Consider the following 17,492-nt stretch of genomic DNA (forward strand, 5'->3'; position numbering starts at 1 on the left):
CTTCGGAATATCCGAAGCACGAATTCTCAGGTGATGATACCCTGATATCAAGTTGATCTTCGAAAACACTCAAGAACCTTGAAGCTGATCGAGCAAATCATCGATGTGCGGCAATGGATACTTATTCTTGATGGTAACTTTGTTCGGCTGGTGGTAGTCAATGCACAATGCATACTCCCAACCTTCTTCTTCCTGAATAATACTGGTGCACCCAAGGCGACACACTTTACTTGATGAATCCCTTCTCGTGAAACTCCTGAAGCTGCTCCTTCAACTCTTTCAACTCCGCTGGAGCCATACGATAAGGCGGAATAGATATAGACTAGGTTCCTGGTGCCAAATCAATACCGAAATCGATATCACAATCTAGTGGCATACCTGGTAGATCAACAGGAAATACATCAGAAAAAGTCCTGCACCACAGGCTCTAAATCTATCGTGGAAGTCTCCACATCAATATCTCGATCAAAGTCCAGATAGGCTAAACAACCCTTCTCGGCCATATGTCGAGACTTCAAGAAAGAGATAACCCGACTGGATGTACTAATAGAAGAACCTCTCCACTCTAACCTAGGAAACTCTGGTATCGCCAAGGTAACAATCTTGGCAGTACTATCAAGAATGGCATGGTATGGAGACAACTAGTCATTCCTAGGATAACCTCGAAGTCAATCATATCAAGCAATAGAAGATCTTCTCTGGTCTCATATCCACAGAAAATCACTACACAAGACCGGTAAACCCGACCCACAAAAGGAGAATCACCCACTAGTATCCACACATACATAGGAACTCCCAAGGACTCACGAGATACATCCAAATAAGAGGCAAAAAGAGAAGAGACGTAGGAAGAGGCAGACCCTGGATCAAATAGTACCGAAGCATCCTCATGGCAAAAAGAAATAATACTTGAGATGACAGTGTTAGAGGCTACTGCATCTTGTCCGGTTGGAAAGGCATAGAATCTAGCCGGAGTGCCATCCAACTGGTCTTCATCTCTAGGGCGACCCCTACCCACCTGCCCTCCACCTCTGGCCGGTCGGACGGGCGATGGGGCAACTGGTGCATTAATCATGGGCTGATGGCCCTATTGTACTACCTTGCCCCAAAGCCTAGGGCAAAACCTCCTCACGTGACCAAGCTACAGGCACTCGAAGCAACCTTTTAGCATGCAAAACTGTTGACCATGGGTCTAGCCCGGATAACTTTAGTGCCTACTGGAGGAACCCCGAATAGCTGGCGGATGGTAGGTGCTCTCTAGAAAAGTACTGAAGTAAGGCTGCGCTGGAGCACCCTGATCAGGCTGTGGTGCTGAATATATGGGCTTGCTAGGTTGGCCCCTTATGAACTGACCTCTGCCCCCCAAATGGGGCGTCGCTGAATCCACCAGAATGCCGAGGCCCATATCCCTCGATGTGAACTCTCTGTCCTGGTCACGGATACTCTCGATCCTCCAAGCTATCTTTATAACCTGATTGTAAGGAGTCCCCATCTCTGGCTCTCGGGACATCGAAACCTGAATCGCATAGTGCAAGCCTGCAATAAACCTCTGTACTTTATCTACATCTGTGGGGAGTATGATAGCTACATGACGAGATAACTCATAGAATATCGCCTCATAGTCGGTCAGGGACATCATACCCTACTGGAGCAACTCGAACTGACCCTATAACTCCTCCCTCTGTGATGATAGGATATACCTCTCCAAGAAGAGGTGAGTGAACTTATCCCAAGTCAAGGGAGGTGAACCTATTGGCCTGCTCTAAAGATAAGACTGCCACCATCTATGGGCCTTTCCCTATAGTTGATTTATGGTGAAGTCCACCCCATTGGACTCCACTACCCCTATATTTTGTAGCCTATCCCTGCAACGATCAATGAAATCACGTGGGTACTCTGACTGCTCACCACAAAAGTTAGGAAGATGAACTCTAGTCCATCAAGCCAACCGCTTCTGCTCCTCGACAGTCGCGGTCGATTTGGTCTCTGCTCTAACCGCTACAACCAGCTGAACCTCACCGGCAAGCAGTGCACCTGGGTTCTAGCATGGAAACTTGTACTTATATAGTTTTATGAGCAAATGAAACATCAGTCAAGAAGCTCACAAAATTCAACAAGGAACAAGAAGCATAAAATCTACCCCGAGCATGAATAACTCTGGAATATGCATATACACTTGTTACCACGCATATGCTCCCCCCCTTCCACCACATGTAGCAAATAATGTTATTTATTAGGAAAAGATCCCTCAAACCAAATCTAGGCAAGAACTTATCTCATTCCGGAACAAATTCAACAATCCAATATCGGTTTCCTTAGAAATACTCCTAAAAAACAATCAACCTAGTCAAATATCATCTAAGAAAGTCAAATGATACTAAAGGAAACATCCACAATCAATAAAGGTTCGATCTTGGAAGAAATCCCAAAAGTCAAAAAAATGTTAACCCGGGCCCACATGGTCTAAATCTGAAATTAAGACCAAATCTCGATGTTCCATACCCCATGAATCCAAATATATAATTAGTGTTGAGATCTAACCTTAAATCGAGGTCTAAATTTCTAAAATAAACAACCTTAGGTTAGTATCCTAAAATAATATCTCTACTATTTAAAATCATAGATTTAATGAAAATATATGGAGAATAATGGAAATTAATTAAAAACAAGCTAAAGTTACTAACCTTATAAATTGGGAAGAATATCCCCCTAACCAAATATAGGTCTCAAAAATGAAAAATAAAATGAGCTAATCTCGGAATCTTTCCCATATAACCCAGTTGCAGATATCGCAATTGTGAACTCTTGTTCGCAATTGCACAGCTCGCAAAAGCGAACAATTGTTCGCAATGCGGACATTGCAAATGTGATCCAAGCTTCGCAATTATGAATCGCCCCTTCCCAAAAACATGCAAATGCGAGATGACATGCGCGAATGCGAACCTCGTAATAGTGAACTATTGTTCGCAATTGCGACAACAGCAGTATTAGCAGTGAAGAACTTCCCAAAATTGTCTGAAACTATTATTGTCACGCCCCGAAACTGAGGAGTGCGACCGGCGCTCAACCGAGTGAACCCGACCGAGCAAGCCTGTTATATTTTATTCTACCCAAACTCATCCACGAATGGAGATAATGCATATTTTCCTTAATTAGACAAAAAGGTGTTCATGTCTACAATACCAATTCATTTCCAATAGTTTCATCTTTTTTTAAAGTCTCAAATGGACAAATATTTCAACCACAACATAACATATTTTGTCTTTCCCAGCACCAATACACAATCCACACTATGTCTACGGAGCCTCTATAGATGAAGAAGAGTACAATGATCATGCCGGCAACAAGGCCCCAGCTATACCTCAAACCGAATACACAAAGTACGAAAGATGCATGACCCCGGGATGAAGTAGGGCTCACCAAGTCAGCTGGGTAGAAGGTGTACTGCTATCACTGATCAATATCTCCTGCTGTGGAACCACCTGCATCCATTTAAAGATGCAGCGCCCCGGCAAAAGGGACGTTAGTACTGTCGAATAGCACTAGCATGTATAACTAAACACCCTCTCAATAGAATGACAAATAATACAAACAAAATTATCATAATGTTAATGGAAGCTTTAATCAACATCAAACCTCAATTTAGGATTAAGACAGTGTTTCAATTAATTTCCATATCTCACATTGGGAGATTTTTAGTATCGATTTCCATTATTCACAATACCATTATTCGCAATACCAATGTTCACAATACCAGTGTTCACAATACCGATGATCACAATACCAATGTTCACAATATCGATGTTCACAATACCAATATTCACAATACCGATGGTCACAATACCAGTGTTCACAATATCGATGTTCACAATACCAATGCCACCGTACTTTAAGCACGGAGTCCGATCACGACCCGATCGGCTAGGCTATCTCATTAGAGAATCAACCATAATTACTATCAATACTAATACCACCGTAGGTTTAGCACGGAGTCCAATAACGACCCGATCGGCTAGGCTATCTCATTAGAGAATCAACCACAATTACTATCAATACCAATACCACCGTAAGTTTAGCACGGAGTCCGATCATGACCCGATTGGCTAGGCTATCCATTAGGGACATCGACCACAATCACAATTTCAATTATAATTTCCAGCACAATCACCACCATGTATGCGGCATGGTGTCCGATCACGACCTGACCGGCTAGGCTGTCTTATTTGAGACATCAACCTTTTTATATCAATCATCGCATTTCATATTACTTTCACATCTTTTCATTTCATTGGCACTAATGGCCATAATTATAATATCATTCTTGGCACGTTGGCCATATTCAGTATTTCATGCTCACCTTATCAATTTCAAATATCATTATCATCAACAACAACAACAAATACAATTCAAATCAAGGTGTATAGTACACATGTGAGCAATTTAGAGTCTAAGGCACATAGAGATATTTCACAAAATTTGGCATAATAGCCTTCATTTGAACTTGACTTAAAGTCGAAACATTATTAATGCACAACCCATATTTTAACACATCCTCAATTGGTAACATAACATGAATAAAGCATTTGGGATGCTTGTTGAACATATATCTTTCAACCCAATCTTACTCGGAATAGCCAGTTTCATAATGAATCACTCGGGACTTACATAATTTACATGAATATCGTGGGATTCAATTCTAAGAGAAGAATTTAGCCAACATACCTCACTTGAGCTTCCTTACACTCTAAATGTTCCGGAATTCTTAGCAACTTCAATCTCTAGGATGAAGACCTAGTGAGCTTCCCTTCTTAATCTTCCAAAACTTGAGCAAGAATTGAAGAAAAATTATTGAAGAACACCTTCTCACTCTAGGGCACTCTCTCTCACTCTAGAATATCAGATTATGTCTCAAAAATGGCCCAAAGAGTGTATTTAACGAAATAGGGTCGGGCTTTAAAAACCCAAAAATGGAGCTCCGAAACAAGGTATGCGATCGCATAACTGATATGCGGACCGCATATCGGTCGCATAATTGGTTACAAAATAGCCAAAAGAACTGACTGTGTATGCGGTCGCATAGTCGACCGCATAGTTGCTTCCAACTTACCCAATTAACTGCCTCACTCTGCGACCATTATGCGGTCCGCAAAGTGGTTCTACGGTCGCATAATGGACCGCAGAAATACACTTTTCCGCCAAAAATTTTCCTTTACTTTCCATACATTGTTCAACCCAAAAAGTCCGTGCCGCGACGAGAATTTCTACAATCCTCAAACACGTAAGCCTAGTCCGGCACCATGAAATATTATTTTCTTTGCAAATTTTACCGGGCTTTATACTTAAGTACTTCAAAATTTTCCGGGGTGTTACAATTATGAAACTCACCTGAGCCCCTCAAAACCCCATCCAAATATCCAAACAAGTATATAAACCTAACACAAACTTGCTCGTAAGCTCAAAATGCCAAAACATTATCAAATATCGAGAATCGAGCATCAAAACTCAAGAATTTCAAACGTTCATAACTCAAATTTTTAACTTTCGACTAGATGCGTCAAAATGACTTTGAATCACCCGAGACCCGAACCAAACATACGTACAAGTCAAAACTTACCATACGCAACTAACACAACCATCAATCTCCTATCCAGAGTCGTTTATACAAAATTCAAATATTGGTCAACTCTAACAACTTAAAACTTCCAAAACAAGAACTCTTCTTCCAAAACACTTCCAAACCTCTCAGAAATCAAAACCTACCACACGCACAAGTCATAAAACATCAAATGAACCTACTCAAAGTCTTGGATCATAAAACGGAGCGTTATAACTCAGAATGAACAAGAAGGTTGTTACAAGAATGAAATTGCATAGTTTAAAAGACTATCCAGTAGGGGATTGACAATAATAAACAGAAAACCAGAAGTTCAATCTGAAATATGTGATAGTGAAAGAGGGTAAGAGAGGCTTAGTACCAACACCTTGAATTCTTCGGTAACTATATTTTTACTGATTTGTGTGAATTAGGGTTTCAATCGATTTACCCTATATTCTATTGCATGTGATTGATTCCTTTTCCATATATTTTATCTGCTCATTATACTATATAAATCCATCCCCTTTCCCCTTTAAATAGGACATTGAATCGCTCATCTCACTCACTCTCATACTCACCGCTTGCTTTCACTCTTTTGAATTTAAAAGTTTACTGTTAAATATTTGGATCTTCTTGAGTTTCATCACTATTCTTTGCTTCTGTTATTCTTGGTCAGCTAAAAGCCAAGATCATATGGTTCTCATTCAATGACCTCCTCGGTACAAGCACTGCTCTTAACCCCTTTGAGGTTCTTGTAAACCCTGAAGTATACACTACCATTAAGGCATTAAATACGCTATGTACCATTTCTCTCTCTCATTCTTTCAGTTATAAAAAAATTTCTTCTTTCTCTCTCCACAGTCTCTCTCTCACAACAAGATTGTATTCGCGATTTTTGAAGCACGATTCTCTCTCACTTTCAACGTTTTTGCTCCAAAAAATCATGGTAAGTGTTAAAGTTTTTGATTTTTTGGTTGGTTCAAGCTTTTCTTTTTCTCTTCACTTTTTTTTAAACATTCACCATTGTTAGGTTTTCAGCAGAAAACTTCAAATTTCCTCTTCAATGGCTGATTCAACAACTTTGAAACAAGAGGGCCGCTACGGCTTTCCTCTACGCCGGATATTGTAATGGATTCCTCTACACGGATACTGCAATATTTTTTACGCCGGAGAATATTCGAGGGCCGGGGTTTTTGTTCGTCTCCATTTTTAGTTTTAATACAATGTATACAATATTTTGCTTGGCCGAAAAACGCCATCTCCAGCAAACTTTCTTCTCTTCTTTGTTATTTGGTCATATACAATGATACAAATATATTGTATTCTGTATAAATTCACTAAAATACATTGTATTTTTGCATAAATACATTTTTTTTGCTTTAATAATCAGTCCCTCTTTCATATTTATTATATTTTCAAGGCGAACTACAAGTGTTTACACACCAACTTGAACACCAAAAGTTGATTCAAGAAGAGAATACAACACCTATAGTGTTGTGGTTTCATTGAGGATAATTGTGGGCTGTGCATGGCTGAAATTTCGTGTTGTTTCTACTGGTTAAGGTGATTATAACATCCTACTACATGTGCTTGAAGTTGTTTGTGTGTTGGTCGCATTATTTGAGCAAAATACTACAAGAGGAGACTTGAAATAGATTGAGATGTTATTATTTTTAATGGACTGTTTTGGAAAGGTTGTTTCCATGAACTATATATGATTGGAAACCCTTGAAAATGAATCTTTTATGATTTTTTTATAATAAAATATTGTCTACATGTCAAACCTGTTGTTGGTACTGTGAGTATGAAGAGAAATGACAACATAACAATGGAAAGTTGTACTTGTTGGTGTTGTTGTTAGATTGTTGGGCTATTTGAGGGTGAATTAGTAGATGAATAGGAGGTTAGGAGTCCTCCCATTGTACTTAATATCATGATGGACATGTTTTTAAGTTAATGAATGAATGAATTTGGGGTTAAAGGGTTCAAAAGGTCTTCAATCCGAGCTTGCCGTTTGTCGTGTTAAATAGTAGTTTTGTTGGTGATGTTTATGCACTTGTTGTTGTATGTAGCTTGATTTGTGTTGTGTTTCTGAAATTATATAGGTGAGGTTGTATGGGTTCGTGTTGGTTGATGGACTTGGTAAAGTAAGGTTACAAGGGAGATGTTGCCCAAATTTACATAAATGAGCTACTAGTTTAAGTTGCGGACTTAGCCGTTACTCAGCACTGATTTTGAATCTCCTTATGCTATGGTAGATTGAGTTGAGTTATTTGAAGAATTGCTTGGAAGGTATTAAGGACTCAACGGAGTTAAGGTATGTTAAGGCTATCCATTCTTTCCTTTTGGCATGATCCATATGATAAAAATAAAACGAGCAAACACACAACTTTTAAAAATGACTCTATTTATAGAAGTATTAGGGGTGCCTATATTCTTGATTCCCCTTGTGTCCTATTATTATATCGCCTGTTCATGGTCTCATAAAATACGTAAGTTGATAAAGTTTATCTGAAGGCATAATGATCTTATGACATTCCGAGACATCTTATTGACTTACTTCATTATGCATTGCATTCATTTATACTTGTACATTGACCCAAGACTAGATGGTGTTATATACGCGTATATTATATGTATATGGGGTATGGGGAAAGGTTACGGCGTTATATATGCACCACCACCTGATCAGCTGGCATACGTTGATGATTTCGCCCATAGAGGTTGAGATGATATGATAGGATGCCCTCAGAGGCTTGATGACGTTATGTACGCATATAATTATGCATGATATGATATTTATATGCATATGCATGACATTGTAAATGTTTCCTGATTCGCAGAGCTATTCATACTTACAGGTTGAGTTCTTTACTCCATGTTTCTTTCATGTCTTTTATATACTGCTTTTCATGCCTTACATACTCGGTACTTTATTTGTACTGACGTCTCTTTGGCCTAGGGACGCTGCATTTCATGCCCGCAGGTCCTGATAGACAGGTTGAAAGTCCTCCTAATAGGCTATCAGCTCAGTGAAATGTGTTGGTGCACTCTAATTGCTTCGGAGTTGCCTATTTGGTTAGTATGCTTTGGACATGTATAGATTGGTATGGCGGGGCCCTGACCCAGCTTTTATGACATTTATGTACTCTTAGAAGCTTGTAGACATATGTAATGTATATGGATGATTGTATGGCCTTGTTGGCCTATGTTTTGAGTGTACAAATAATCATTTTGGTCGTATAGGCCTGTATGTCACATGTATGAGTTTGTATACCATGTTGAGTCATCCTATGTCGAGTATTCCCTTATGTTTTATTCTGGTTATCTCATGATGGCCCTTCTGGCCCACTTACTTATGATGGTATGATAAGAAAGATATGTTACATTGGTACTCGGTTGAGTAAGGCACCAAGTGCCCGTCGCGGCCCTACGGTTTGGGTCATGACATCAAGAAAGTGCGGACACTCATCAAGCGCCGCTATGTTGATAATAGATGAGTAGAGTATGATGGGGAACATGCTTTATGCAAAAATAGTAACACGTTGCCAAGTATTTGTATGATAAAAGTGCATAAAAATAGCAGACAATATGATAAAGATGAACAGGAGTAGGAACAAAAGAGAAAAGAAAAGAAAGACAAAAAAAGAGAAATCAGTTTAACTCATGAAAGTGTGCGAGAACGTTAAAATAGAGAAATAGGGATGGGAGAGTCAAAATATAGCGTCTTAGACAAGATGAAGAAAACAGAGAGATATCATACATTTCATAGCAATAAAGGGAAACAAGGAGGGGATGTTCATGTTATAGTAATTTAAACAAATAAGGAAAATAGGGGAAGGGATGTGCATGTCATAGGAAATAATTCACATAAGACAACTTCATTATGGTAAGAGCCTTAGTTTCCCCAGATGAGTCGCCATGCTGTCGTGCCCCATTTTCTTGAGAAAGCGGGCTTCGACATGTGACAACTCTTTTAAATGGGTGTTAAAAGAGAAGAGTCTCCACCTAACGACTTTTAAGGTGTGTTAGGGCACCTGTTGGCAAACAACTATGGTTTGACTAGTCTGCGTCACCAAAGATCGGGTAAGGGCTCAAATTACCTCGAAGAGAAAGTATTAGGCACTCTTCGAGGTCCACAACTGTCCTAAGTGGTCATAAAAGGGATCATATAAATAAAGGAAGACACGAAGTTTAGAGGTCGCATTTATGAACACGCGCAAGAAATCGGACAGTAATTAAACGAATCAATACAAGTCTTTAGAGGTACAACTTGATTGGTCTATATTTAATAACTAAGTGTGAATAGCAAACATAAAAAGTAAGGGGGGTCCTAAGTTTTTTAGCTTAAAGGATCACCCCCTGCAACATAAATAATACTTCACAACTCCCTTAGGGTGGGGTTTTCTCATATTATTTAGAGGGCACAAACTATCATCTCCTGCTATCCGATTACTATGTTATAGTTGTTACTTAAAGGTGCTCTAATTCAATTCTAGGTCGCATCCTATGCGTGCACTACCTGTCCCATGCCTTTGGTCCAGGAGGCTTTGGACCTACTATTTAGGTGGTTCTAGACTTTACTTAGGTTGCTCAAAATGATAAAAACTAATCGCACATTCAAAACAAATAGGGCTGCACATAATAACAACGAGCGGCTCATGTTAGCCTCCACACATAGCAACAAAGGCACGCAAACAGATTTTAGGTTATGTAGTAGACAGTTTCAGAATTAAGACGTATTTGAGTCGTTAAGTCCTATAGACATAGCTTCTATGTGATTCTAATTTCTAGTATTATACAGGTAGTACTGCAACTTTTAGACTAACGCATAGGCAGATTGAAATCATTGCAAGTCCTATAGGCATGATCTCTAATTGTTTGCTTAATGAGGCAGTGAAACGATCCCAGAATTCTGAATTACCAGTGCTGATTTTATAGACACATTTCTTAGGCAGGTGTAGTATCCTATAGGCAGGATTTCTAGTAGTTAACAGTTGAAATTGATTTTATATACTTTATCCCTATAGGCATGTCGTCTAGGTGTGTCAATGCAACAAAGTAACAAAGTAATTGATTAGTTAATTAAAATCCTATAGTCATGATATCTAAAGGAGCAGCGTAATAAAAGCAGTTGATTAATTATTTAAAATCCTATAGTCATGGTATCTAGAAGGGCATTATCGAAGGCGTGCATTATTGTATCATATAGGCATGTTGTCTAATGACTAAGCAAGGCGTTTGATTCCTATAAACATGTTGTCTAAAGCGTTCAATAGGCATGGAAACGGGTACAACAATTACTCAAACCAACATGCTTTGAATAGTGTACAAGTATTTAGACAAATTAAGTGAGGTGTGTGATTCCTATAGGAATGACTTCTACTAGTGTATAGAAATAGAGCATGTCAAACAAAATAGCGAACAAAGCATGTAGACCCTATAGGCATGTTTTCTACCCTTTATGCAAAAATAGAATATACATGTTCCCCCAATTTTACTAACACCCCAATTATTTGTTTACAAATTATTCAGGCCCAAATAATGAGTACAAGTACAAATATTACATAAAGAAACAACTGCAAGCTTGGGAACAAGCCCAAACGAAAGTAACCCAATATTGTATGGGCCTTCAACAGGATTTCTTTGATACGAATAGTAGGCCCGGATCCAAACGTGTGAGAGTGTGTCCACTTGCACAGCCCAAGGCCATACATGAACTCATACCAAGCCCAACAATTATAGATTGACCACTTAACAAAATAAGTTAATGGAGCATACATGGAAATCAATTAAACAGCCCTGAAGCAATGCCTCATAGAGGTAGGATTATATGACAGCTTGTAGGATTCACATGAAACACACTAGCATTTCAGAAGCAAAAGTGATAGGATTAATTAAGTCAATAAAATGAGAACTAGGAGAATCAGCAGGGCTTATTTTCAACAGGGCAAATTTTATACAGAAAACAACATAAGTTCATGAGTGAGCAATTATTCAACAAAGGGAAAGGGTGTGGCATGCTGATCACAATCACACACTAGGAAGACTTAAGAGGCATGTCTATTTAATTAACAGAGTGAACACATATAATGCCATGTTTCAGAAATCACGCTTAAGGCATGATCTAGAATTAGTCAAAGGGACTTTGGACTTAGGAACTTTATTCATAGAAGACAGACAAAGTTGTAATTAAGAGAATAGCAATTTCACATGCAAGCTTCTATCATGAGAACCTAAACAATATAACAAACAGACTGGTAGCCATGGTCTTACAACAGTCGACAAACAACTTAACACTGGGTGTAACCCAAAGACTCAAAATCCAAGAACTCATGGTAGGTAAGAAAGACATAACAATTTAAGGTAAATGAGACAGGCAGATTTCAAGACTTATGCCAATTGACCATGTGTAATAGAAGAAGCTAAATTCATTGAGATTTAACTAGAAGTTTAGGCAATACTGGAGGGTACATGATTAATAATTCGAGGAATACAATCGTCAGAGTTACAAATAGCAGAGAAACATGTTTGGCTAGATATTAAAACAGTGTTGCAATATGGGATGATCAGGAATGGATTTGCAGGGTAATAGTAGATTACATATAAAGGGTTCAGCAAAAAAGGACTCATTAAAGCAAATTCTGGGCAGGCATTAATTCCACAGGAGTTTCAGTGCAAGTGTTCAAAGTAAGACATGAGAAAAGGGTTCAATATTAGACAGTCAATGTAGAAATTTAACCATACATAAACATGACAGTCTCAAACAAGTATAACAACCTAGAATTTCCAAATTGACTACACTAAATGCACATAGGCAAACTTATACAAGTTCTGATGAAGGATTGCAGATGAAGTTCAAAGCGAGGCCAGCACAGTATCATATTGGCTTAGAAAGGTTCACATAATACAGATGTTCAGATTCATGAACACAAACACGGAAGAAATATAATTGTGAGGGATTGAACACTTACCAATTTGTCGATTTAACAACAAATGGAGGAGAATCATTAGCAAAGTAAGAACAACAACAAAAACTCCAAACCCTAGTGCGTCAGAGTTCATAGGAGATTCGAATGAGCCCCGAGCAGTGCTAGCACTAGAGGGGTAGATAGAGAGGATTTCGGTGGCCTTGGCATTCAGCCGGCCAAGAGCTCAAGTTTCAGAATAGTATAGAATAAGTGAGAGTGAGAGAATAAAAATGAATCAACAATAATCCTTGATATATCAACAAGGAACGGGGAAGGGGGCTTATATAGTGGTAGAAGTTGAACGAACAAACATAGAAGACAGTCAATTAAGCACAAAATAAGGAAGGAAAATATCACATGTAATCAATAATAGAACCAGTAAAAGAAGAATCAGAATCCAAACCCTAGTTGAATCGAACTCAGAGCAAATCGTTCACAAGCCCCAATCACAATGGAATCAACGGAGATATACCATATACAAGAGAGATTTTTCTCTTCTCCAGTGTATAGAACCACAATCGCACCCAGAACCAAAGAATCCAAACTAGATTTATGAGAATCGAGCTTGCCATAAGTGCAATGGTAACGAAAGTTACCATAAATGAGTGATAGTAGCAGGAAAGGTAAGTATAGCCCGCGTATGAACGCGTATAAGGAAATAATAAGAAAGGATCTCCATGGTCGGCTAGGGTTTTAGTGTGAGAGTAAAGAGACGAGAGAATGCAGAGGCGGCTGGGTGGGGGAAATGGTCTCTAGGGTTTGGGGTGAAGGATATAAGGAGAGTGAGGGTTTTATTTTGGGCCATTGATCATTTGAGATCAACGGCCAAGATTAAAAAATTGTGGGGCGGGTCGAGAAAATGGGTCCCGATCGGGTCGGAATAAAGGGGTCGTTTGGTTTGGGCCAGGTGATATTAGGCTAAGGTTTGGGGTATTTGGGGCATTAATTGTTCCGAAAATTAGCTTAGGATTGGGCTGGATTTTAAATACAAGAAATTAAGGGAAAATAATTTAATAAAATAGTTAAATAAATATAAAAATACTATTTATGAAACCTAATAATTTAAAATAATGATTGAAGATTATAAAATATGTAAAAATTATTTTGACACAAAATAAAATGATAAATGAAATTAATTGCAAAGTGTAGGCTATTATTGCAAAAATGTGTAATTAGCATAAAAATGCAATTGTAATTAAAAGAATGAAGTAAAATATTATAAAACATGCATGTGGGTAGAAATAACAAATTTAAATGATTAAATCACCCTAAAACTTTAAAAAGGATAGTTAAATAAATATTTGAATAATTAGGATGTAAGAAATGATATTTTGAAAGTATATATAATATTTATAAAATATAAGGTAAAATTGGGTATCAACAAGCGAGAAAACAACCTAAATACAATTCAGGACCTTTAATACAACAAAACCCCCAAATATACTATAACACACCCAATCAACAAATTATCAAGTAGCCTGAAACTGTAACAACGAGCAACCAGCCCACTACCCTACCACATGTGGCGTTTATCCACACCCTTTATCCTTACAAACTCCATAAATCAGCAGCACAAGAGGCCAACACGAGTGGACTACAAAACAGTCCACTAAAAGTGGAATAAATCGAACTCACGGCTTCCGATCACCGTCCCGTGAGTTCTAACTATTAAAAAATGAATTTATCGACCTTCCTTATATTTAAAATCATAAATACAGAAATAAGGCATTTTCCTAACCATGAAGTACCTTCTAAAACTCAAACTACAAAGAAAAAGAGAGGCGGTATAATTATACATACGTCATAGGGATCGTTCTAATGTTATCGCTTCTTGATTTCGTACTCGGGATGTTAATCTTCTTTGAAAACCTTATAGAGAGCTTAAGGATAGGTTTATGGGGGTTATCTGTTCGTGTTTTATGAAAAATGAAGAAAAAGACGACTTAAAACCTATATATATCAACTTTTGAAAAGTCAAAGAGGTGCTAGCTTGGCACCCTAGCAATGGTCCTTCTTCAGACTCTCATATCTCTTTATCCGGATGTCGTATGAATGAATGGTTAAGAGTGTTGGAACCTACATTCCAAGACCTTCAATTTTGTATATAATATATCCCAAAAAAACCTCTTATAACACATCAAATGTATTGCTCAAAATGTTTCATTACAAGGCAAATCCTTAGTCGATTTTTTCGCAACTTAAATTTGATTCTTCCCAAACTTTATATTTCATATCTAAACATCATATATAGTCATACTATGACTTTACACTCATTTAAATCATGATTAACAAGTCTCATATTCATTATACGTCACCTTGGGATGCACAGGGTGCAACAAATTCCAAGTATATTGGGAGAAAATCGCAACTACATTTGACCTAATTTTCAGTACATTTATGAAGATAACTTATGATGACCTTTGCCAACTTTTGTTCCACAACTCGCTTGAATTTAAAACGTAATACACGACTATCATAAGACTAAAATAACTCATAACATAACCTCCTCATCATATTAAACACCTTATTCTTATCCCAAGAGTATATGTTATAATATTCCCAACTTGTCGACTTTTAACGAAACTTATTTTCTTCAGTTTGTTTAGCTTCTAAGTCTTTCAACCCTCTTGGTACTTGTTATGCATGATCTTAAAGATTTGTAACCTCCAAGGTAACATGATTAACTTACCTTATGTACTTTCAAAAATGATCTCATTTCTAAGCTTGCATCAATTGTCTTACGACGTACTCTTGCGTACGAAAATATGGGGTGTAACGGCCTTGGATACACATGGCATGGACAATACCGTACACTCTCCATCAGTGCATGAAATTTGAATGGGATTGCCAAGAAATTGTGATACATATGGAATGGAGCCAATCATCTTACGTAGAGTTGAGATCATGCAAGCAAAAGAAATGGGGAAGAATGAACATTATCACAACATGAAGTCACCTTATGGGTCAAGAATGACGATTCGAGAAATGATGAAGTATGGGTAAAGACTAGGGTCCGGGCTGGGAGCCCGATCAGATGGGATAACTAAGCCAATTCAACCAGAGGGGAAAAAAGGTACCGCTGTCTGGGGATACCAACCTGCAGCCGGAAGAATCTACAATGGTAATCTTGGGAAGAAAGTTTTCATACTAGAGCATGCTCCGGGCCTAGTTCAGAGCTTACCACAAGAAGAGGATATCATCGACGGGATGGGAAAATTGTTCATGGCGATGATCAAAGAATGTTGCGGCAAAGATGATATCAAGACACCGACCATTCGGGATGCCGAACCAGGAGAGACCTTGCAGAAGTGGACAGTCATTCCATCTATGGTTCGCTGGGAGTCTTGGTAGTGTGGAATTATAGTAATTTTTGAAAACTGCATGGTCAACTGAGGTCGGAACCATGCCTATGCTTTTTTGTTAAATCGCCTCTTTGAACACAGAGATGTTCCTTTTAATGAAATAAAAGAATTACTTTCCTGAAAATCATTGCAAATTTATCTGTCTTTATTTATACTCGATTTTTCTTATCAGCAATCAAATTAATAAAAATCTACATTCCACAATTATGACATATAACGAAACTCTCGAGTAAAATGATTTGGACTACGAAGAGTACGGTGAGAGTATGATGCCCGAGAATCTACCGAGATAAATTGAACGGCTAGAAAACCAGAAGAAGCCCAACCTCGAAAAGACAAAGGTGATCAATCTGGGAAGTGAAGAAGATGTAAAACAGACTCGAATCAGCATCCACATAAAGACAGAACAAAAACAAGTATTGGTAGAGCTCCTATGACAATACATCGATGTGTTCTCCTGGTCGTATGACGACATGCCTGGATTAAGTACCGATATCATCTCGCACTGATTGTCCATCGATCCCGCCAAGCCACCAGTCAAATAGAAACCCGGGAATTCAAGCCTGATTTGAGTTTAAGGATCAAGGAAGAAGTTACCAAGGAGATAGGAGAAAATGTGGTAAGGGTCACCAATTACCCTACCTGGTTGACAAATATCGTACCGGTGCCAAAGAAGGATAGGAATATTAGGATACGCGTGGATTATCGAGATCTCAACAAAGCCAGTCCCAAGGACGACTTTCCTCTGCTAAATATCCATATCCTTATTGACAACTGTGCAAAGCATGATTTGCAATCATTTGTGGATTGTTTCATGGGATATCACCAAATTTCGATGGACGAAGAAGATGCAGAGAAAACAGCATTCACCACACCATGGGTTTTTTATTGCTACAGGGTCATGCCATTTGGTCATAAGAATGCCGGTTCCACCTACATGAGGGCTATGACGACCCTTTTTCATGACATTATCCACAAGGAGATTGAAGTATATGTGGATGAAGTCATCATCAAATCATGTAAAGGTAAGGTTTATTTGAGAGATTTGAGGAAGTTCTTTGAATGGTTGCGAAGGTATAATTTGAAGCTAAATCCTATGAAGTGTGCATTTGGAGTTCCCGCAAAAAGACGGTAAGGTTTCATCATCATCATAAAAGGGGATAGAGTTGGACTGCTCGAAGATCAAGGCTTTTCAAGACATGCCTCCTCCCAAAAGTAAGAACATAATGAGCTTCCTCGGAAGATTGAATTACATCAGCAGGTTCATAGCCTAGTCAACAGTAATCTGCGAAAAGAATTTCAAGTTATTGAAGAAAGATGCCGCTACGAAGTGGATAGAAGAATGTCAGAAAGTTTTCAACAGAATCAAGGAGTATTTATCTAGTCCACCAGTGTTGGTTCCTCCTGAACCTCAGAAGTCGTTGCTACTATAGTTGTCCGTCTTGGATAATGCATTTGGATGTGTGTTGGGACAACACGGTGAGACTGGAAAGAAGGAGCAAGCTATTTATTACCTGAGCAAGAAGTTCACACCATATGAAGCCAAATACACCTTGTTAGAGC

The sequence above is a fragment of the Nicotiana tabacum genome, chromosome 21 (assembly GCF_000715075.1).
Source record: "Nicotiana tabacum cultivar K326 chromosome 21, ASM71507v2, whole genome shotgun sequence".
In the NCBI taxonomy this organism is placed as follows: Eukaryota; Viridiplantae; Streptophyta; class Magnoliopsida; order Solanales; family Solanaceae; genus Nicotiana; species Nicotiana tabacum.